At 45.9% G+C, this 23387-nt stretch overlaps 1 protein-coding gene across 2 annotated transcripts in view; it reads right to left on the bottom strand.

Moving 5' to 3' along the window:
- The window catches only part of PIGR (polymeric immunoglobulin receptor), a 33517-nt gene extending 13235 nt beyond the window's left edge, over window positions 1-20282 (bottom strand). The window contains exon 1 of one of the 2 annotated variants that reach the window (XM_079982420.1): window positions 20126-20282. The gene's annotated coding sequence lies outside the window, so the exon portion shown is untranslated. Of the gene's footprint in view, window positions 1-1502; window positions 1596-20125 lie in introns of those variants that run through there. The other variant, XM_079982421.1, reaches the window with a different exon arrangement.
- Window positions 20283-23387: the final 3105 nt, after the last annotated feature.

The following is a 23387-nucleotide window of genomic DNA, read 5'->3' as shown; positions in this document are numbered from 1 at the left end:
CGTTATGAATAAGAAGATATATCAATGCTTTAAAAAGTGTGTTGTTAATTATTTATTTAGTTGCTATTTTCATGCCACACCTTCCTTTCCAAAAGGGAGCACAAGGCAGATAACACATTAAAGAACACATTAAAAGCATTCATCAGCCCCCCAGCAATAAAACAGCATCAGGCAATACCCCCCAAACTCGAATCATAGCTGGATAAACAGGTGCATTTTCAAAGTGAGGAGACAGCCTGATTTCACCCGGGAGGAAGTTCCATAGGTGCGGTGCTGCCCTGGCATATTGTGTGACTGTCCTCCTCACCGCCACTGTTTCCTGAACCACAAACTGGGTCTCTTCCACTGCTGGCAAAGTCTGGTTTGGGAGACGCTCCTTCAAGCACTTGAGATCCAAGCTGCTCAGGAACTACTGACCCACATCATCTCCATTTTGTCAGGATTAGGAACACAAGAAGCTGCCTTACATTGAGTTCATGTATTGTCTACATTGCCTGGCAGCAGCTCTCCAGATATATGGTAAATAGTCCTCCCAGCCCCACCTGGAGATGCTGAAGATTGAACCTGGGACCTTCTGCAAACAAGGAAAATGTTCTACTACTGTGCTACAACCCTTTCCCAAATTCAGCTTCAGATTATTGGCCCTCATCCTGCCCATCACCACTCCTGATGCAGATGGTGTAAAGACTGGAAACTGAGAAGACAACATTTAAAATCTCATGATGTTGAAGTTTTTGGAGCCACCAAACTTAGCAGCTCTGTCATCTGTTGATAGAGATTTCTGCTCAGAATTAAGTTGCATGTTCCATCTTGAGTCACCTTCAGTGTTTGCTTCCTTACATCCCCTGCTGTTCTATCCTGTTCCACTCGAGCAGAGGATTGTGATGGTGGAAATTGTTGTGTGTGAATGTGTGTGTGTGTGTGTGTGTGTGTGTGTGTGTGTGTGGCAGCAGCGTTTAACCAGTACCGCTCTCTTAGCCCTCATTCACTCACAATATTCCTGCAGAGTTTTTCTAACACAGAGGGTTTGTTCAATATTTCTAATGCCTACATTTAGTAGAGCTTAAAATCAAGGCAGCTTGCAGAACAGCATTCTGTCCTGTCTCTATCTTCTTGCCCATCACATTGTCTTAAATTTCCTGCAAATATTTATTCAGAAATAAAAAGGGCTGAACAACATAGGGACACGCAGCCAAGGCAGTCTAAACAGAAACTGGTTAATCAAGTGGATACGATAAAGTTTGGCAACGGACTGAACCAAAACATGGGACCCAGTTCCCTTTTTCAAAGGGTTCCAACTTTTGATCGCTAGAAATCTGAATCAATGCCAAATTAGACCCCAATTTGGGAACAATCCCTCCAGTAGGCATTTGCTGTCTCTCTACCTTTCAGGGATCGGACCAAAAGGGTGACGATTTCTTCCACCCACATCCAATTTTAATAGGGTGATACATACATTTACAAACACAGTACTCTCCCAAAGACTGGTCTTTGCCACCTACCTCTCGCTTCCCTAAATAGTGTTTCTGGCACTCTCCTTGCTGCCCTGTTACGTGCTGACTTAAGAAGAAAGAAGGCTAAATGTTAGGCAACTCAAGAGCTGCCAAAACCACTCCTTAAAATCCTGAGAGTTTACATTTTAAGTTTACAGCTGATCTGACCTTTACACCTCTTCTCCTTTAGTCAGAAACACAAAGGTTAGAGGGCAGCGTTTGCCTTGAATTTTCTCCTTTGCCCCAGGGGCAAGATGAGAGCTAATGATCTTCAGTTAGGGGGAGGTAGATTTTGGTTGAACATGAGAATCTTATTGATGGTAAGAGGTGTTTGGCAATGGAATCTATTACCTACAGAGCTGGCTGGCTCTTCCTCGCTGGAGCTTATCAAGCACAGAATGGACAGCCATTCATGGGATCATCACCAGCATTTTAGGGGGCTAAATTTCAGCAGCGGTGGTGTTGCTTCTCTCTGAAATAAGGATGGGGTTAGGTGGCCACGAAGTTGGGAAAGTTCTGGGTTGATGGCAGCAGCTTCCCACAGTCAGGAAGTTGCCACCAATTCAGAGTTCCCCCAACCTGCACTCCCTGCCCCCATCCTGGCAAATGTAACACTGCCATCGGGAGAGTATGCCATTGGGAGAGTTTGACTGCAGTCTTCATGTAGCTCTGAATATTCTGCATAAAGCAGTGGTTTGGACTAGCTGTTCTGCAAGATCCCTCCCACCTCTATAATTCCTCCATAGCTACTGGGGCCCATGTGAGTCCTTGGCACCTTCGCACCTTGGCACCCATAATGGCCTTGGGTGGGTGGGTGGGTTCACACAGCTCTTCTACTGCTGCACAATATACGCATTCAGGAGCAAAATCAGTGGCAACACCAAAGGCTCAGAAGGCTAAGGGTATGGGTATCAGCTGTTTATCTTGGAACCTGTACCTGAACATATGACTTCATTCCAAGTCTTGACCCCAATTCCAGTTCAACTTCATGTTCAGTTTGCAAGTAAGTTAGTTCTTGTAAGGTACTAACCCTCCTGCAAAGTCTCCCATCATGGAATGTACATCCAAAATCTTTGCTTTTTCCTCTTCCACCATAAGGCTTTTAACAAACCAAGAAAATCCACTAATTTCTGCTTGCCCCTCCTTTCCCTGAGAGCAGACATGTAGAGGATTGCACTGCAAGTGTTTCACACTGAATTTGAGGCATGGCCTGAGGCAGCCTGAAGCTTCGCTCTGATCTACTGTATTTCCTCAAGGCTTGAAAACAATCGCATGGGAAGAGGCATAGGTTGTGTTTGTGTGAGTGCAATTGTGCAGGGGCGCGCGTGTAGTCATGGCAGCCAAGTCATCTTACCAGCCAGGAAGGGGTGTTTTGCAGCATTCATGCAGGCATGACTATAGCAAATGCCAAGTAAGCAGTGTGCAAATAGCCTGAAGAATGTATTCTCTGGGCATCAGGTGATGGACTTTGTTATAAGGGGTAATTCCCAGCAGTGAAAATATTTTATTTCCTCCTTTGCATAAAAGATGCCTTGTTGTTCTTTCTTCCTCTTGCTGTGGTGTTGCTCAATGGCTACTTGTCTTAGGCTATTTATTAACTCCTGGACAATGAAAAAAAATGCCCTTTCAGATTCTGAGCCTCTGTCTTCTATAACACTTCCCAGCTAGAGGCTGGTATAAAACCAACAAGATGGCCTTGGCTTTAGAATATTTTAAACCAAGGTCCTCTCATTCTCTGGAAGCTTGAAATATTTTCTCAGTTGATTAAATAGGTTTTCTCACAAAAGCCCTCTTACTTGAACATATCATTCTCCAGCTCCTGCATAATATGCAAAGGTAAGCAGGGTCTGGTATGGTTTCTAATTGGATTGGGGACTGTGTGTTAAGATTCCCACATTGCAGGGAATTGGACTAGGGGGCACTTCCAACTCTACAATTTTATGATTCTGTGATGCTATATCCAATTACATCTTGGCCCTCATTGCTACAGAGGGATTTCTTCAGATACACCATTCTCATTAGTTCATCTTGCCTCAAGGTCCTCTCCCCTCTGCCCTTGTCCTCAAGCCGCGTCCTCCCACACCTACCATTCCCTTGGTTTCCAATTTCCATCATCAGTGTTGCCTCCAGATTGGGGCGTGTGTGGGCTTGTACAAGATGCTTCAATGGCACCTCATATCTGAGTGGGCCTGCCTCTTTGTCACTGTCACCACTGCCCTTTTGCTCATCCTCCCATTCAGCACCAGAAGCAGAGGCAAGTGAAGGCTGTTGCTCATTCTTCTTAATCTTCTTGCTGTCTGCATGGTTGGAGAGGACATGTGAGAGGACAGGCAACAAAGAGGAAAAGGAAGAGCAAGACCAGGGAGCTCTGGGAATCAGCAGTGAGGACCTTAATGTAGGCATTGGCAGGTGCCAGACATTGCCAACCCCTGATGCTAGCCCCAACCTAGAGGTTATGTCAGGTTTTAGTCCTGGTCAAACCAACAATGTTCCTTTTCCTCACAAAAATTGAACTGCAGTCATTGGTGACTTGGTTCTCTGAGTAGCTGTACTGTTCAGAATTTTCAGCACTGTCACACTAGCCCAGACAATCAGTGCAGAGGGATAAGCAAAACAGTCTAAATCACTGAAATGTGAATAAAACTGGGTTATTTACTGAAGGGAAATGAAGTAGTTTTCTTTAATGTACAGAAATGTTTGTGTCACAATGCTTATGCAGAACGCTGTCCAGCATACCATGGTAAACTGAAAAGGCAACGAAATTTAATAAAAGTCATTTGCTTGGCCTTGAGGTTTACCAGTAAATGCGAGAATTCTCAGAGACTTTTCACTGATATCCTAAATTTTAAGACTTATCGGTAAAAGTAAACTTCCATTGATTTAAATTTTGGTGTATTTCATACCAAACATTTTATTAAAGGTACTTGTCAGGGACTCAGCGGGAGCGCAGGGAGGAGAGGAGATGGAAAGCGAGGGGGAGCAATCCGAGGGCAGCGTAGGAGAATATGACAGCAGCCCGATAGATTCCATGAGCCTCTCCAGCGAATCGGAAGATTTACAGAAGGGGGCGCCGATGGGCAGGGCAAGGGGCGACACAAGGGGGACACCCCAGAAGCAAGGGGCCAGCGGGGACTCCCAGAGCAGCAGTTGCAAATCAGGACCAGCTTCCCCACCAGAGCGTAGTGGGGGGGAAGAGTCCCAGGTGTCAGAGCCCACACATGCACCACCAGCGAGAGAAGATGAGTCAGGGTGGACCACGTCTCCATCGGAGAGCGAGTTAACGGTTAAGAGGAAAGTTGCAGGCTGGGCGCGCGCGCCAAGTTCAAAGGTACAGGCGAGCGGCACAGAAGGTAGCCCGGATAGGGAACCAGGTCCTAAAGCCCGCCGGAAGGAGGGGCAAGAATCGTCAGGGTCAGCGTCAGAGGAGTCCAGGAAGGATGAGACCCTAGCGGGCAGGAGGGCCCAGAGGAGAAAGGAATTTAGGAAGAGGTGGAGCAAAGCGAGAGTCTTAAACTGGTGTGGAGGGGGAGGAGACTCAGACAGGACTTCGCCGGTCTAAGGTCGGGACGTAGAGCTGCACGCTGCGGCTTTGAAATGGAGACTGAATCTCAATAAAGACTTTTGTACATAACTACAGCCTAGCGTTGGTCCTCTGTGAGCTGGGACCTGGAGGCAGCTCTGACAGTAAGTCCTGTCTCAAATTTCAAAGAACCTCGCAACGTGAGAGGACGCAGCGAGGGGCGAAGATTGGTGCTTCGCGAGCTCACAAAAGCAGCACAAGATGACTACAGAAGAACGACTGGCAGCTTTGCAAGAAGCCGTGGTACAACTTAACGCAGAAATACGAGCGGCAAGGAGGAGAGAAGAGGAATCAGATGCTGTCTGCAAGGATCTGCAAAACAGGTTGGAAATGTTGACTAAACAGGGGCCACCGGCAGCCAAATCAGAAGGGATCGGGCTCGGGAAGAGAGGGGGGAGCCTGGTGTCGCATTTCGATGGGAGTCTGCAGCAATATCCTAACTTCAGAGCAGACGTAGTTTTTGCACTAAAGTTGCTGGAGAAGGACTTTAGAGATGAGCAGGAGAAAGTAGGCTTTATACTAACGCATCTCCATGGAGAAGCTAAAGCGTGGTTGCGCAATCTGTGGAGAGATAATGATCCAGCCCTCCAAAACGCAAAAGCCTTCATTAAGGCGATGGACGATTGTTTTTTATCGGAAATAGATGTAGATGTCGCTAGAAAAGAGATTCACGGTCTGAAACAAGGCAGAGCCACTGTAAGGCAATATCATTCCCGCTTTTTTGCATTGGTCAACGCGCTGGGATGGGAAAAGGACTCAGCGTCCGTCAGGGACCTGTTCTGGGAGGGGCTCAACGGGGCTGTGAAAGACAAAATCGCAAGGGGGGAGAGGCCACGGAGCACTCAAGAAGTGGTCCAGAAGGCGCTGACGATTGGTGTGCGGCTGGAAGAACGTCCCTGGAGCAAAGATGAAGGGCGTTGGGGACGCACGCCAGCAAGGGCACCTCCTTCCTTCCCCAGAGACTCAGCGCGCGCTCAATCCACGCCTCCACTGGGAGGGGGAGAGGAGCCGATGGAGATAGGTGGTGCCAAGGCTCAGTCAGCGACCAGAGCCCTCACACCAGGAGCAGCCAAGGTGAAGCCTCCTAGAGGGAACAGGAAGTGTTACATCTGCGAAAGTGCTCAGCATATGGCAAAAGAGTGCCCCCAGAGGCTCCACAAGCACAATGCAGCCTCAGCAAAAGTAACAGAAGCAGCTCAGCAGAGGGAACCGCAGCAGGGAAACGACGAAGTCTGGCTGGAAGCAGAGCCGCTGGGGCCCAGCCAGACGAATCAGTGAAGCAGTCCCCAGGAATCTTACAGCCCACAGACCCCCTCCCGCCCAAACCAGTGGTGCAGCTCACCGCAACACTCCAGCTTCCCAATGGGCTCACCATGGAAGTGCCTATTACCATTGACTCTGGTAGCAATGCAGACTTTATGGGGGTGGATTTCATCAAGCAACATAGCATAGCGCTCCTGCCTGCCACGATGCCCCTGAAAGTAGTGACAGTCGATGGAAGAGAATTGCTGGGGGGACAGGTGGTACAGCAAACGCCGCCAATGGTGATGCGCATTGGAAATCACCGCGAAGTCATCAGCTTCAACGTCACCCAACTGTCAGACACGCCCATAGTGTTGGGCATGAGCTGGTTGGACAGGCACAGCCCGGCATTGGCATGGTACCAGCGTAAATTGACCTTCTGCTCCTCCTACTGCGCAGAACATTGCATCATGACTAACCAGGAGGACGAGGGGCAAGAGGATGACCCACAGCTACAACTGGGCATGCTGCAAGCTGTACCCGACAAGTACAAGGCGTTTTTGGAGGTCTTCTGCGAGAAGGAAGCGGACAAGCTGCCTCCCCACAGACCCTACGACTGCAAGATTGACCTCCTGCCGGGGGCAACGCTGCCGACCGGAAAACTGTACTCCATGTCTGAAGACGAACTGCAAGAGCTCAGGGAGTTCATAGATCACAATTTGAAGCGGGGATTCATCCGAGAATCCAAAGCAGTGGGGGGCAGTCCTGTTTTCTTTGTGAAGAAAAAAGACACGCCCCAGAAGAGGCTTGTAGTTGATTTCAGAATTTTAAATTCGAAAACCAAGCCCACGGCTTTCCCGATGCCCAAGATCGACGACTTGCTCGCGACGGTGAGAAAGGGACGCATCTTCACCAAGCTGGATCTACGAGGGGCGTACAATCTTATACGCATGCGGGAGGGCGACGAGTGGAAGACGGCCATGTTCACGCCCTTGGGCACCTATGAGTATAGGGTTATGCCTTTCGGTTTACAAAATGGCTCCCACTGCTTCCAAGCCTTCATGCATCACGTGTTAGCGGGGCTCCTATACAAGAAGTGCGTCTGCTTCCTGGACGACATTCTGATCTTCTCGGAATCGCAGGAGGCTCACGAGAGAGATGTCAAGGAAGTCCTGCAAAGACTACGGGAGCACAGGCTTTACGCCAAGCTGGAGAAATGCCAGTTCGACATGACGGAGGTGGATTTCCTGGGCTACAAGCTGTCCGACAAGGGAATCGCCATGGACAGCGCCAAGGTACGATCAGTACTGGACTGGAAGAGCCCGCGCAATCGGAAGGAGGTCCAGAGGTTTGTCGGCTTTGCTAACTTTTATCGCAAGTTCATCAAGGGTTTCGCTATGCAGACGGCGGCCATCACGGACACCCTCAGCTCCAAGAAGAAGAAGTTCATCTGGACGGACCAGGCGGAGCAGTCCTTTCAGAAACTCAAGCGTCTTTTCGCTTCCGAGGAACAACTGCTGCATGTGAACCCCAGCAAGCCCATGAGGGTGGAGACGGATGCCTCCGACAGAGCCGTGGGGGCAGTCCTGTTGCAGCGAGACCCGCAAGGGGATTGGAGGCCGTGTGCTTTCTACTCCAGGAAGCTCAGCAAGTCGGAGCAGAACTACACCATCTGGGACAGAGAGTTGCTGGCCATTCATGCAGCATTCAAGGCGTGGCGGCACTTCCTCATCGGAGCCAAACACACGGTGCAAGTTCGCACGGACCATAAGAACCTGGAGTACTGGCGCACGGCGCGGTTCCTGAACCAGAGACACATCCGCTGGGCGGAGTTCTTTGCGGATTTCGACTTCAGGATAGAATATATCCCCGGAGACAACAACGTCATGGCTGATGCGCTATCCAGGAAGCCGCAGTATCTGGAGGAAGCAGCACCGGTAGCGGCTAAACACATTTTCGCACCCAAGGCGTGGGCATGCGCTTCTGCCACAATAGACCTGGAAGCGATACGGCGCGAGCTGCGAACAGATTCCTTCGCGCGCTCCAAGATGGAGGAGGTGCGCAGCGGCACGGCAAAGGACGACGAGTTCCAGATACGCGACGGACTGCTCCTCCGCAAGGGGGCCATCTACGTACCGGGAGATGAACTCCGCGCGACAGTACTGCAACAGCTACACGACGCACCCAGCGCCGGACATTTCGGCAAGGAAAAGACGGTGGAATTAGTAGCCAGAGACTTTTGGTGGCCCAAGATGCGGGGAGAAGTCGCGGAATACGTCACGAGGTGCGGCACCTGCCAAAGGGCCAAGACAGTCCACAGACCGCCGGCGGGACTGTTAGAACCGCTACCGACCCCGTCCGAACCGTGGGAGAGGGTAGCCTTGGACTTTGTCACTGACCTGCCCAGCTCGAGGGGCAAAACAGCAGTACTCGTGGTAGTCGACATGTTCACCAAGATGGCGCACTTCATTCCTTGCGCGAAGGTGGCCACAGCGGAACAAACGGCCAAGCTGTTCATAGACCACGTGTTCAAGGTACACGGCCTGCCACGGTCTATCCTGTCTGACAGGGGGCGCCAGTTCATCTCGAGTTTCTGGCGGAAGCTGATGGGGATCCTGAACGTCAAGGTCAACCTAGCGTCGGCAAGACACCCGCAGACCAACGGACAAGCGGAGAGGGTCAACGCCGTCATGCAGCAGTACCTGAGATGTTACGCCAACCAGCAGCCCTCGACCTGGGTGGACTATCTGCCCCTGGCCGAGTTTGCCTACAACAACACACAACACGTGTCCACGGGGGTGACACCGTTTTTTGCCAACCACGGGCGACATCCCAGGACCTTCCCGGGCTTAGAGAAAGAGGGGGAGGGGGAGCCACAGGGAGCAGAGGCATTGGCAGAGGAGTTACAGGAGGTCCATGAACAGCTCCGTAGACAGTTAGACCTAGCAAAACACGTATACAAGATGCAAGCAGACAAACACAGAAGAGTGGGGGAGGACATACGGGTAGGGGACTGGGTCTGGTTAGCGGCCCAGGCAGTGCCGGCCAGATCCTTAGCTAAGAAGAAGCTAGGACACAAGCAGTTGGGCCCTTACCTAGTCGAGGCACAGATCAACCCAGTGGCTTTCCGTTTGACACTACCGGAGGGTTCCAGAATGCACCCGGTCTTTCATAGATCGGTGCTAACGCCCTACAAGGCACCTCACAGGTTTCAGGAGCCAGGGACAGCTCCCAGTCCGCTTAGAGATGCACCCATGACAGGGGGGTCGCCGAGGGCGGGGCCACTCAACGAGGTGACGGAGATTTTGGACTCGAGATGGGGGGAAGAGGGAGTCGAATATCTCATCGCAAGGGAAGGTGCCCCGGCCAGCGCCAACAGCTGGGTGCCGTACTATGCGGTGGAGGAGCACTACCTCAAAGACGAGTTCCACGCACTCTTCCCACACAGGCCCATGCCGGAGGATTATTTTGACGAATATCTTTTCACCCCCACACTCTCAGCCAGTACGTTTCAGGGGTTCTCCTCGGTTGAGGAGACGGTTCCAGAGACTACCTCGCCGGAGGGGTCGGTCTCAGACTTGGGTGCGGAGCGCTCTTATTGGTGGGACACTCAACCCGAGGAGGAGTGGCGCAGGAGACTGCTCAGAGGGCCCTGGCACGCAGACTACCCAGAGGAAATGGGGGAACAAGGGGGCATGGACGGGTTGGGGGAGGATCCTGGTTTCGAGCACGCCGGCAACGAGATGGAAGCGGAGGAGAGCGACGTCGATGTACCCGTCACGGACGGGCAGCATGCCAGGGGGGAAGACCGGTATACGGCATGCACCCCCACAGCATTGGAGCACCCGGAACCCACGCCAGAAGAGGGGGAGGGGGGAAGGGGGGGCTTCGAGGGGGGGATGGATGTCAGGGACTCAGCGGGAGCGCAGGGAGGAGAGGAGATGGAAAGCGAGGGGGAGCAATCCGAGGGCAGCGTAGGAGAATATGACAGCAGCCCGATAGATTCCATGAGCCTCTCCAGCGAATCGGAAGATTCACAGAAGGGGGCGCCGATGGGCAGGGCAAGGGGCGACACAAGGGGGACACCCCAGAAGCAAGGGGCCAGCGGGGACTCCCAGAGCAGCAGTTGCAAATCAGGACCAGCTTCCCCACCAGAGCGTAGTGGGGGGGAAGAGTCCCAGGTGTCAGAGCCCACACATGCACCACCAGCGAGAGAAGATGAGTCAGGGTGGACCACGTCTCCATCGGAGAGCGAGTTAACGGTTAAGAGGAAAGTTGCAGGCTGGGCGCGCGCGCCAAGTTCAAAGGTACAGGCGAGCGGCACAGAAGGTAGCCCGGATAGGGAACCAGGTCCTAAAGCCCGCCGGAAGGAGGGGCAAGAATCGTCAGGGTCAGCGTCAGAGGAGTCCAGGAAGGATGAGACCCTAGCGGGCAGGAGGGCCCAGAGGAGAAAGGAATTTAGGAAGAGGTGGAGCAAAGCGAGAGTCTTAAACTGGTGTGGAGGGGGAGGAGACTCAGACAGGACTTCGCCGGTCTAAGGTCGGGACGTAGAGCTGCACGCTGCGGCTTTGAAATGGAGACTGAATCTCAATAAAGACTTTTGTACATAACTACAGCCTAGCGTTGGTCCTCTGTGAGCTGGGACCTGGAGGCAGCTCTGACAGTACTTATCTCAACAAACATTTGTTTCTGCAAGGGAATAAGAAATATATACTAAAAATCAACATAAATGTGTTGAGTCATTATCACACACAGGTAGGCAGTGCTTTTTTTCTTAAAAAAAAAAAAGTTTAGGGGTACTCTCATTTTCCTACCCATATTGAAATACTGCGCATCAGTGAGGCCAAACGTAGATTCACAAAATGTTTAGGGGTATGTGTACCCCCCAGAAAGAAAAGCACTGTGTGTAGGAATAAAAATAGCAGAATATGGTGCATTTTGTAATTCTGCTTTAAATTTCTAGTGCTTGGGATTGCAAAGAATGGTTTATTGTGACAGGACTTCAAACATCAAAAGAAAAATATAAATTAAAGTATAACACAAGATCCATCATCATTTCTGGCAGCAGGAAAAAATGAGACTGCCAGTACAAACAAAATTTGACTAGCAGATTTAAATCACTGGTGCATATCAGGAAGCGGGAAGTTGTGGTACAAGCTTTATCCTGAACAGACAGACAGCTATATTTGCATTTCTCTTCTCTCACAGATTGACTGCATAGTGGTTTAGAGTATTTTTAAAACACTTATTACTGTCACTTCATTAGTGACTTATTTCCTTCAAAGGGGGAGTCTAAGTCATATAAATGTATCAATAATTATTTTTATATAAAATTTTGTATTCTATACTATCTAATCTATCTATTTCTATGAAGGTGCTGTGAACTATGATTTGTTGGAGATCTTAGATCAGAGCTTTCCAAACTTTTAATGTTGGTGACACACTTTTTAGATATGCACCATTTTGCGACACAGTAATTCAGTTTGACTAGCAAACCGGAGCTTAAAGTAACCCCTTTCCAGCCCCGGGAGGAGTGTGGGGAGTGTTTGCACAACACACCTAAGCACTGCAGCTGATACACTAACATGCCACGACACACAGTTTGGAAAGCTCTGTCTTAGAGTAATCCCACACCACAATGTGTGCTTTATTATAGAAGATAGCATCATCTTATCCAGGGGTCGGCAACCTGCAGCCCATGGGCCACATGTGGCCCACAGGGGTCATTTAAATGGCCCATGAGCCGCCCCCGAACCGAGCCGCCTGCTTGGTGAGTCCCCATGCGCTGCGCTAAATTGGCGGTGGAAATCACGTCTGCACAGATGACGGAAATCGCATCTGCGAAGACGCAATCTGGCCCACGGAGCAATCTCCGTGGGAGTGAACTGGCCCAGGCGAGGTAAACGTTGCCGACCCCTGATCTTATCAGTCCCAACTATATATGAAGAATAGAGTCTAGTCTTTCACTCCTCGTTTGCTGTGGAAATCTAGCATGTGGGTCAAAGAAATAGCATCACTCCTGGGACAAACATTTTAGAACATTCTTGTTTAATGCCCATAAGAGTGGTTATGATCAGTCACAATATGTCCTTTTATGCTTTGTTTGCCTTGGGCAAGATTGAAGTTGATTCCCACCCACCCCCCTTCCCTTTGCCAGGGACTGTAATCGAAACAGCTGACTGCCACTTCCTGGTAGTATGTGTGTTTTATTGAAAAGGTTTCTGAGCTGCCTTGTAGAGAAAAGCCCTCTTCAGGCAGCTTGTGCAAAAGGGATAAAACGGATGCAACGTAAGTTCAGTAAAATATCATTGAAGTTTCAAAGATTAGTTCAAATATATTTTTTAAAAAAACATTCCTTTCTCATCATTTAAACAGCTAAAATGATTGTATTTGCAGGTGGATATCTCAGTTGGTTAGAACATGGTGCTGATATCACAAAAAGTTGCAGATTTGATCCCCATACAGGACAGCTGCATATTCCTGCACTGCAGGGAGTTGGATCAGGGCCCCTTCCAAGTCTACGATTCTGTGATCTCAACAGGGTCTGTGAAGTACGTCTTAAGGCAGGGACCAGTTGATACAGGGGCAACCAGACCCTAAGATAACCTGGAGATATCTGGTGCCACAATGTACATTGCACTTTACAATACTGTACATTCAAAACATTTTATTTGCAGCTGTAAAGCTGAGTCTGAGATTCACTAATGCTTGGATAACTGTGGTAAGGTCTGATTGCTCTAGATAGGGCCATGGCTGGTAGAAAGCATTCCTGACTGCTGCTTCTACCTGAAATTCCCAAGAATCCAGGAACACACCCAAGCCGCAGTCTCAGGAACATTGGTTTGTAGGTGGGTGTGTAACTTTTATAATTTGCACCTTGAAAGTCAGCCAAAATTTGCCTCTCGTAATTTACTTTCACATATGCAGTGTTTTGAGAAAAATCACTTATGGCCCTAAATTGTTTAAAGACCTAGTGAGGCTCCTGGATTAGATTCTCAGACTTATGTTTGATTCTAAGACTCTATGTAAACTGTCCGTCTCCTGGTATGTAGCTCTGCTAAAGCCACATCTAGAGAATGCAATCTCCATGTTTGCTGTGGTGACAAAGGTTGCAGTCATATTCACACTTCTGATGTGTCATGTGTATATATGTCTCCCTCTATATATATTTATACATGCATACATATATACATACACACATACATACCCTGCCCATCTGGCTGGGTTTCCCTAGCCACTCTGGGCAGCTCACATCGAAACAGACTAAAACATCAAACATTAAAAACTTCTTGATACAGGGCTGCCTTCAGATGTCTTTTAAAAGTCAGATAGTTGTTTATTTCCTTGATATCTGAAAGGAGGATGTTCCACAGGGAGGCTGCCACTACCAAAAAGGCCCTGTGCCTGGTTCCCTGTAACTTCATTTCTTTTAGTGAGGGAACCAGCAGAAGACCCTCAGAAGAGGACCTCAAGGCTGACCGATAGGGGTGGAGATGCTCCTTCAGATATGTATGTATGTCTATTGTCATAGACGGAGGGACCCCTTAAACCCTACAAATTATTAAATGCTAGGATTTTTATTATTTGGTAATGTGAAGGGAGAAATATAAGCTGCAGAGGAATTCCTGGGCTAGCCTGTGCAAAGCAACCTGGCTAAGCTAGGGCCATTAAGGAACAATAGAGGGTCATTGGCATGCAAGAGAACAATCCTTCCCCCATTCCCTGAGGTGCAAACAGACTGGAAGGTAACTGTGTGTTTGAGGTGACAAGAAAAGAGAAGTTTTGAGCAAGGGTTGCTGGGAGGAGGGAGGAGGAAGAAGGATCCATCTTTAGGCAGGCTGACTGCAGAGCTGGCTGGGAGAGATGCCTTGGACAAGCCCCTCTTGAAAGGACCATGCTGTAAGATCTGGACTCCCTCCATGCAGACTGAAGGTGTAAATAGGTGAATAAATCATATTTCTCAAAGCTATGACAGTCTCCATGGTGTCTCAATTCTCCAAATGACCACAGACCCTGGGTGAGTCCTGGGAACCCCATAGGGTCTTGCCACTGCTTGGCGGGGAAAGGGGGAAACACTCAACTTTTGTAACAATATATATGTTTGTACTAGAAGCCAGGAAAGAGATAAGGTAACATTCTTTACCACAACCACCTTATGGCTATTTCCTATCTTTTCCACTGTGGGTTGCAAAATAATAATAATCATAACAGTCATCATCAACCTGATAACAGAACTATAACATCTTGTTGATTATTGAAACCCAGCTGCAAAGATCAAAATCCAGCACCTAAACCCAGACCTGTATTATATGGTGATTCACCCATTATGGCCACCACATGAAAGGGCTTCCATCAGCCTTTCCATGGCAGTTTTTAATCACTGCCTCCACTATACCCTAACCATTCACAGTCAGAGCTAAGCAGTTTCTATAAACTCTTATTTCCCGGCACGCAATTAGTTAATATTCACCAGGCAGTTTAGGGGGAAATGAAATACAAACATCATCCGGCTATTATTTTATCGATTTATTGATTTAATATGCTGTAAACCGCTTTGAGATTTTTATTAAAAATATAAAGCTGTATAGAAATTTAAAAAAAATACAAAGTCACAAAAAAGCACAAAAAGTCTTGACTATAAAAAAAGAAGCAGTGAACTAGCAAGAGACACCCTCAAACCACAATTCACAAAAGCATAGGAGAAAATAATTGTTTTGACCAGGCAACCACCTTCACTCTGAACAATATGACCTCACAATGGGGAATTGCTTGGAAGATGGCCCTGATTTCTGTTATTGAAACTGACTGTGAAAATGGATGGTTTCAAAAGGCTTGGCTGTTGCAAAATTAAACCCCTGTAAGATACGCTTTAGAACAAAGGTGGACCAAAGGCCATTGCTAATTCATTACTGAAAGTATCACAGACTAATAAAGTAGAAAGTTACAAAGTACTTCTCATTTACAGTCATGACCCTGAGAATCTGGGCTGATCATAAAGCCTTCTAAAAACAGATTCAGATTTTTTAAACATCTTATCTTTAAAAAAATGAAACAACTACAGTATTTACTCGAATCTAATGCACCATCAAATCTAATGCACACCTCAATTTTCAGAACCTTGAAACCAAAAAAAGTATTTGCTGGTGAAATGTGCCATTGAATCTAATGTGCACCTTAATTTTCGCCACGTAGTTTGGCCAAAAAAGGTAAGCATTAGAACTGAGTAAATACGGTAAATAGGTTATTCCACAAATTTGAAGATTAATTCATCAATTAATTATGGTTCCATTGCCAATCTTACAATCAAACTAAATATCTCAAGAGTTCATCGAGCACAAGCCCAGTACGTTCCTACGATTTAAAATCCATGTACCATCCCTTATGAAACTACAGTTCATTTGATCTCTGTCAAAATTGTCCTGGCTGTTAAGGATATCCATTCTACCCCAGATGAGTTATACCAATAATTTGTTTGATCAAGGGAAGATACAGACAAAACCTGAATTTCATAGGAGTGAAGCAATACAGCTAACTATCCTTTTCAAAGTTGTTTTAGGTACACTGTACAAGCTGACCTGGAATCAAAATTACAATTCTAAGTTTATGGGAAGCTTCATGTATTATGTGAATTATGCAAGCAGCAAGCATTACTGAATATGCTTGAACTCTCCACACTTCTCCCTTGTGAAAGGGAAACTCAAGCATCTCCTCTGCATGCGTGGGGAATGCATATCTTCCTGTTCACATGTTCTTCACATGTTATCCACAAGCACACATTTCCAGTTTTAGTACTTCTGCAAAGTCACCCAGTTTTCTACCTCTTATCTGCACTATTATCTACCTCTGTATATACATATAAGATTAATAGTGTCAAATTGAAGTAATGTGAAAGATATTGTTAACATATAACCAAATGCCAATTACATGTACACTTGAACGTGCTTCACTGTATATATATAACTAGCACATTGAGCTATAACTGTTAAATCTTCATTTGATAACAGTAGCTTTAATCATATTATGAAATGGTTATTCTGCAAAATTCTGATGCACATGAAGTGTTTAAAAAGAAATCAAGTTGGCCCATACCATTGTGAGCCTTTTTTATATGCACATGTGCTGGTAAGAGACTAACTGTTCAAATGCTGGTTTGCTGGGTGCACTATTCTGTATTACCACCTCTTCCTCCCTCCCTCCTTCCCCTCCCCCTCAGTTACTGTTGTTAGAAAGTTAAAATTGGAGGGTGGAGCTGGGATGAGAAACTTGCCATTTCCCTAACCCTCCCTTCTTTTTCTTCGGAATTTGAGCATTGTGGGGAATGAAGTGGCCCACAGCCAGGCTTGAGATTGGAAAACTAATGTTAGGCAATGTACCACAATATACCACTTTAAAACAGTCGGCTTCCACAAAAGAATTCTAGGAGCTGTAGCTTCTTAAGTGTGCTGGGTGCTGTACTTGACAGAGTGGTTTGACAGTCAATTCCTCTTTTCAGGGATTGTAGCTCTAGGAGGGGAGAAATGGGATTTCTGTATGCTGTCCTCACTGCTGAACTCTACACTTTCAACAATTATGTCTGCATAGAATTTATACACATACAACTTATAGGGCCCTCGTTCCATGCAGATCCGAACCTACAATTGCATGTATGTAGACTCAATAGCTTTCAAATAAAAATGCCTGCTGCTCGTATTCTGCCCCCTCCTCGTGTGTGCCCAATAAACACAGATTGAAGGTCTGAAAAGGGCTAACGTAAATGCTGCCGCTCACCAGACCTCCATTTGCTTGCATAACTGCTACTTACCAGGAGGCAGATGTGGAGGGTTGAGGAGGTGGAGAGGTTGGCATGGTGTAAGCACACTAGCAGAAATGAATCCCATGATCTTGAGATTAAGTGTCTCATGCTCCACCAACTGAGCTATCTCCATTCAGGAAGTATATTGCATTTATTGGATGCAAGTGCCATAAAGCTTTGCAAAAATGAACTAAAAATCTCAAGTCGCAAACCAGACTCATTACCACTTTTTAGAATAATCATAAGGTGCCCTCCGCTCATCACTTGCATGCTGTCATGGTTTTTGTTTCTGAATCATGATAGGAGTCAAAAGTGAGCATAGAATTGCTTAAGAGTTATGAAAAAAAAAATAGAGTGACCATCATACAGTGGGCTTTGTTCTTGAGTTAATAATACAGCTGCAATGACCTACTTATGGGCAAGTTATCTAATTTAAGAACTAATCTAGAAGAATTGGAAGTGTGCTTGAAAGTTCTTAAGGTAGAAGTGAAGTTAATTTCACAAGAAAAGGAATAAAGATGATTCAGAGAACTGCACACCTGCATCTTAATTTCGCTTCTATCTTAAGACCTTTCTTAGGCCTTAAAAAGAAACATTAATGGAAAAACATGGAAGAAAATATGAAATGTGGTTTATAAAGGGGGACAGACCTTATGAATGCTGCTTTATAATAGTCTCATTTATTTGTATCTAATTTGATATATATGTTAGGTACTATTTAAGCTGCGTGGTGAATGTACACAATGGCCGGTTATTATGTACATTAACCACTCAACTTACATTTTTAAAAACCTGGTGCACAAACATTAAAACACCGATTGCCTTCTGTCACACCCCAAGATGTAAAAGGAAGTAGTTCAAACTTTAGAAGAGAGGAGAAAACTAGGAATGGTTCCACAGGAAAACATATCTTCTCTCCTTGCTCTGAGATGTAACACCCTGCCTTCCACAAGGACCTGCCAATCCCTCATTCCAAACTTCTGTAAAAGTACGGTAAATCTGAAGGCAGATTAATTTGATATCCCACTTTTTAAATAAATAAATATGTGATTTGGGGGCAAAAAGAACTACAGCAGACCTAGTCTATTTAAAGTTTAGCAAAGTTAGTAATACACTATACCTTCCAGATATTGTCCCCAAAGCACTAAAACTCAACTTGTCAGGGCAGCTCTCTGAATGAAATTTGTGGACCTCAATTGCAATCCAGTGATAGGAAAGTTTCCCCCTTCCTCTGTCAGGACATCAGTTCTGCCATACATTACTACAGCATGTTGGGGAAATTGTGTCTAACAAAAACTCCTTTATGATGACTTGGTGGGTAGGTTCACCTTATGCTAAGGGATTAAGTGATTCACTTGTTTTGGGTCCAGTTGATCCCCACCCCTCCAAGTTACATTGGCTGTCAGTAAAGCATGAGACACCGTATTTTTCACTCTATAAGACACACCAGATCATAAGACGCACCTAGTTTTTGGAGGAGGAAAACAAGAAGAAAAAATGCTGAATCTCAGAAGCCAGAACAACAAGAGGGATCACTGCGCAGCGAAAGCAGCAATCCCTCTTGCTGTTCTGGCTTCTGGGATAGCTGCGCAGCCTGCATTCGCTCCATAAGACGCACACACATTTCCCCTTACTTTTTAGGAGGGAAAAAGTGAGTCTTATAGAGCAAAAAATATGGTAATCCCACAGTCATAGGTTCAAGCCCCAAGTAGGGCAAAATATTCCTGCATTGCGGGGGGTTGGATTCTATGATTCTATGACTGTGGCCCTGATCTATGTTTTGACTTGACTTACTGAATGGTGCACCTTCAGCCAAGCACCTTTCTGCAACACACTTTATGTTCTGCTTGTGACCATTATCATTCAGATTAGATAGATGGAGATGATCTCGCTTCACAACAAAAAGGAGAACCAGATGCTCCTTTGGTTGCTTATCTCACCCAGAGTTGTTACTGAGTTTCAATTTGAGCAACATTTTGAGGTGAATTTGAAGATTCCTGAACTGGCAAAGTATCTCAGAAATTTCAAGGGTAGCAAAAATAATGTTGATGACTAATGCAAGTCCTCAGGCGAATTTTGCACATCCTTAGACTGTCGTTGAACTCCATCTATGGCAGAATTTGAGGTGAATTTGGAGGTTCCTACTGAGCAGGGGAAGGAATTTCTGATGGATTCCAAAGGCACTGTTGTGCTCAGCTGGGCTTTCACCCCAAGACAGCCCATCGCATCAGCCTTGTGTTGGGTGAGATGGTACATGGGGACTTTATGTAAGTGGGCAGCTCCTACGAGCAGCACAAACCTGATTGGTTTGATGTGCAGGTGCTTTTGTGCCTTGTGCCTCATCCTGGTAGCTCTACCAGCTACTCTTTAGCAACAATGTCTGCATAATGCAGCCTCATGCAATGCCTGCTCCCTTCCTGCCACAATCACCAGCTGATGTTCTAAGTTCTAACTTTGGGGCAACAGCAGAGCCCCCTTCAAGTGTCACTCAGTGGCAGCTTCTGAGTGGTGTTTTCAGCCCCTTCACACACACAATGCCAAAATAATTAACAAAACATGGATCCATATGGTTTCCATAAATATCTCTTATCTACCAAACAAGGCCTCCATTCTTTAGTACCCATTTAAAAATATACAGCTAGCCTGAATTCATAAGCAGGCTATCAAGGGGACTTACCTCAGGTAAACATGGTTAAGACTTATCAAAGTATTTATATAAAATGTGTCTGCTGCCTAGTGATTAAAATAGCCTCCACATAAATTGATAAATTGCATGATTTGGAATGACTCCTGAACAAAATGTTCAAAGTAACTGTGGTAAGCATCTCTGGAGCAGTCCTAAATTTCCTTGGTACCTCTACAGATTAACCCTCTAAATATGAAGGCTAATGTCTCAGAGCCTGGAAATCTGGGGGAGGGGGGGGAATCATTTTTAAAATTCATTGTTGTTCTGTTGTTGTTACAAATGCAGCAATATAATTTCACACTTCTAGAGAATAGTAAAGAAGCATTACTCACATTCTGGATTAGTTGTGCAGAGCAGACCACTGGTGCAAAAAGCGCCTTTTCTCTTCTGTTCTATCCTCCTACTATGTCAAAAATCTGACCCTTGAGTCACTTCACTCTTTGTGGTTGTTTGTCCCTGGGCTTCCTAAGTACAGCTGGCACAACACTGGATTTACAAAAGTGAAAGTGTCATAAGACCTCCTCTTAACTCCAGCCCTGTACATCCATACACCTGTTGAAACTTCTTAAAGGAATACCATCCCACAAATGTACCGTGCCAGTGATTCTCAATTGATGGTCTGTGGACCTCCTGTGTACCTACCCAGGGGGTCCATGACACCATTCATGAAACAAAAACTACCACAGAGATATCAAAAATTTCAAAAATAGGGAGTCTGTGACTTGGCCTTTGAAAAACAGGGGGTCCGCCATATGTAGCTAATTGAGAACCAGTGTACTGTTCAATCATTGCTTATGACACACTCTATGTTTTGGAAGCGTATGTGTTTTGGAGGCTGCACAATTTTAATGTTCAAAGAGTGTACTAATGATTACGTTTATTGAGGCATACAAGTGCACTGGTAAATACACTTCATCAGTATACAGATGATACTCAGCTCTACCGCTTGTTTAAACCAGAACCAGTGTGGGTGGTGAATGTCCTGTATCTGGAGAGGTTGGAGGTTGAATTCTGACAAGACAGAAGTACTTTTTCTAGGAGACAGGGGGCAGGCAAATGTGGGGGACTCCCTGGTCCTGAATGGGGTAACTTTGCTCCTAAAGGACCAGGTGCACAGCCTGGGGGTCGATTACAATACCAAATGCTATGTGGAATGTGATTATATAGCTCAGTCAGTAGGGCATGAAACTCTTAATCTCAGGGTTGTGGCCCTTGTGGTCCCTTCCAACTCTTCAATGCTGTGATTCTATGATACAACTGTCATGGGCAAATATTGGACAGTGGCACCATAAATAAGGACTTCTCATGACATTCTGCACATTTTTAACAGTTCAATTGTTTGGTTTAGCAAATTATTTGAGAGTCCAAATGCTCTTTCCTTGATTTAAAAAAAGTTAAACACAAGCAATGTTTCTCCTACAAAAATCAATTTCTTTGCATTGAGATGGGCAGGTGGAGGTGGCCAGGCAAAGTATAACTTTTCCAAATTCTGGTAAGGATCATAAAGTGATATTTCCCATGTTTTCTCATTTGGTAATGCTCTGACCGAGTTTAGATAAATAGCACGCAGTTCAGAGTGTACCGTTCCATGGCTGCATTACGGAACTTCTCCTTTCTCTTTTCTCAAGAAGGCAAGTAAGGAAACATCCAGAGGGTTCGTCTGAAGTGTTTCAACTATGGCAGTACACACTGCTAAAAGGACCCCTCCTTTAACATGTGTGTATGCAATGGTGCACAGGAATGCAAAATTAAGATCAGGGAAAGCTATCTGTGGTGACACAGAGTGAGCAGGGGGGGGGGGGAGCACAACACAAATAGCTGAAATTTCAGGGTTTCCAAAAGGAACACTAAGGAGGAGGAGCAACAAAACTAAAGGCAATTCCAGATGACCCTAAATATTATCCAGGTTGAAGAACGAAATGGTTAGAGATGTGTAAATATGTCAATTTCAGTTTCTTCTTTTTCCAGTCTGAAGATTAGGGACCCCTGACCGTTAGGTCCAGTAGCGGACAACTCTGGGGATGAGGCGCTCATCTTGCTTTACTGGCAGAGGGAGCTGGAGTACAGCTTCCAGGTCATGACTAAGCAGCTTCTAGTGAACCAGAGCAGCGCACGGAAACACTGTTTACCTTCCTGCCAGAGGGTACCTATTTATCTACTTTGACGTGCTTTTGAACTGCTAGGTTGGCAGGAGCAGGGACCAAGCAACGGGAGTTCACCCCGTCGCGGGGATTCAAACCACCAACCTTCTGACTGGCAAGCCCTAGGCTCTGTGGTTTAGTCCAGAGCGCTACCCACATCCCAGTCTGAAGGTTAGTTCTCCATATTCCACATTGGTTTGTGGTTGTTGTTATTTTTGAAAGAAAATTCATGGGAAGGAATCGCTCTGAAGCTGATGGATCCTCCTTAAGTAGATGTTGAATGGCAATCTGCCATGGATGCTTCATTTGAGATTCCAGCATTGCAGGGGATTGGACTAGATGACCCTCAGGGCCCCTTCCAACTCTAGAATTCTATGATTCTATGATTCTTGAAAATACATGAAAATGTCATGAAAATTAATCAGCATGTTAGTACATATTTCTCTTAATATACACACGTTTATGCAATTTTGCCTAAAGTATGTAAATTTGAAAAGCTAAATTTCCCCTACTATAATGCATTTTATAGGTTATTTTCTCTAATATATGCATTTAAATGCACAGCTTACAATAGTATGTGTATTTTTGTACATATTCCATGGCTGGAGAACTGCACTGCAAAATTTGGGACAGTGTGAAGGATGGTTGTATTTCAAGTCACATCTTGTTTTAGAAAGTGTGAATTAGATAAATTCATATTTAAATGTGAAATAATTCAACTTTGTTCCCCTACACTAGAAGTGGTGGACCTATTCTTCAGGGTTATGCATTATAATGGGTGGATTCAAAAAAAAAAAAAATAGCCATTTACAGCAGGACTGGGCAGAAGGTAGAATTTAGCAGTAGATCTTAGTATTATTAAGTAGATAAGAAAGAATTTTTTGACCCCAGTTGAAGGAAGCAGGGATAGGGGGGACCAGAACTGTGAGTAGGGGGAGTGGTAGTTTGGAAGAATTGTGAGCTCAAAAGAAATTTCTGGGCTCAGAATCCTTAACTTCGAAGATTGTGTCATTTGCTCCAGGCTCTGCTTGATGGTTGTTGGAGTTGTAGCAAAAGCGAAGCAGATCCTAGAAGCCTGAAATATCCCTACTGCCAGATTTACAGCCATCTGACTAAAGTGGCTCTGGAAACTTGAAGCCTGAACTTCAGCCTCTCTCATTGTTTGATTTTACATACAAAAGCACAAAACCTGATGGACAAGGATTTTCGGTTTGTACTCATCCCCAGAATAAATAAAACAATGCTTCAGCTTACAATAAACACAATCTTCTCTTTTCTGAAGAGGGAAGAGGTGCCAACACAGGGAATATGTAGATTCCTTTTTGATTGTTAAGAGTCGCTTCCTATTAATTAGATCTTGTCATTATTAAGGATGCAAAATATTTGCATCATCCATCCAGTGTTGAATGAAAAATACTGTGGTACCTCAGGTTAAAAACTTAATTTGTTCTGG

This window comes from Podarcis cretensis, assembly GCF_951804945.1.
Source record: "Podarcis cretensis genome assembly, chromosome: 6".
Classification (NCBI taxonomy): domain Eukaryota; kingdom Metazoa; phylum Chordata; class Lepidosauria; order Squamata; family Lacertidae; genus Podarcis; species Podarcis cretensis.
The sequence above is the reverse complement of the archived record's forward strand: the minus strand, read 5'-3'. Positions and strand labels throughout refer to the sequence as shown.